The sequence below is a fragment of the Chrysochloris asiatica genome, unplaced genomic scaffold (assembly GCF_000296735.1).
Source record: "Chrysochloris asiatica unplaced genomic scaffold, ChrAsi1.0 scaffold00086, whole genome shotgun sequence".
Taxonomy (NCBI): domain Eukaryota; kingdom Metazoa; phylum Chordata; class Mammalia; order Afrosoricida; family Chrysochloridae; genus Chrysochloris; species Chrysochloris asiatica.
This window is the reverse complement of record NW_006408604.1, coordinates 11,364,524-11,365,132: the sequence shown is the minus strand read 5'-3', so window position 1 is coordinate 11,365,132 and position 609 is coordinate 11,364,524.

Genomic DNA, 609 nt, shown 5'->3' with positions numbered 1-609 from the left:
CTCGATTCCCCGGTTGTCACATCCTTCCTGTGGGAGTTGACAATGATGTGTAAAAAGATTGGACAATAAAAAGCTTTATATTTTTGATTGTTGAGTTGTTAATTTTTTCCACTTGGCGTGAAGGGATATTTTGATGGATGTGTTTGGGGGTGCCCATTTGTCCTTTCACCTTGGGCTGCAGTACTGCCGAGACAGGTCAGTCAGGATGGGTTGGGCTAGCTGAGGTAGCACCTCTTTCAGTGCTTCTCACTCCCAAGACCAATGTCCAGATTCCCTCCTTTGGGACGTGAAGTCCGTTGTGAGAGACTCCTGCTGCCTTAGCTATCAGGTGCTGCTATAACAGAAACACCACACATGGGTGGTTTTAGTAAACAGAAACGCATTTTCCCAATGTTTAGGAGGCTAGAAGTCTAAATTCAAGGTGTTGGCTCTAGGAGAAGGCTTTTTGTCCACTCTGGGGGAAGATCCTTGTCTCTTTTCAGTGTCTGCTCCTTGGTTCCTTGGTGATCTTTATGTAGACTGGCATCTATCTGCCCCCATCTCTACTCATTCCTCTTTTTTTTGTTTTAAGTAAAAACCTTAAAAAAAGGGCAGATCATCAGTTTTACA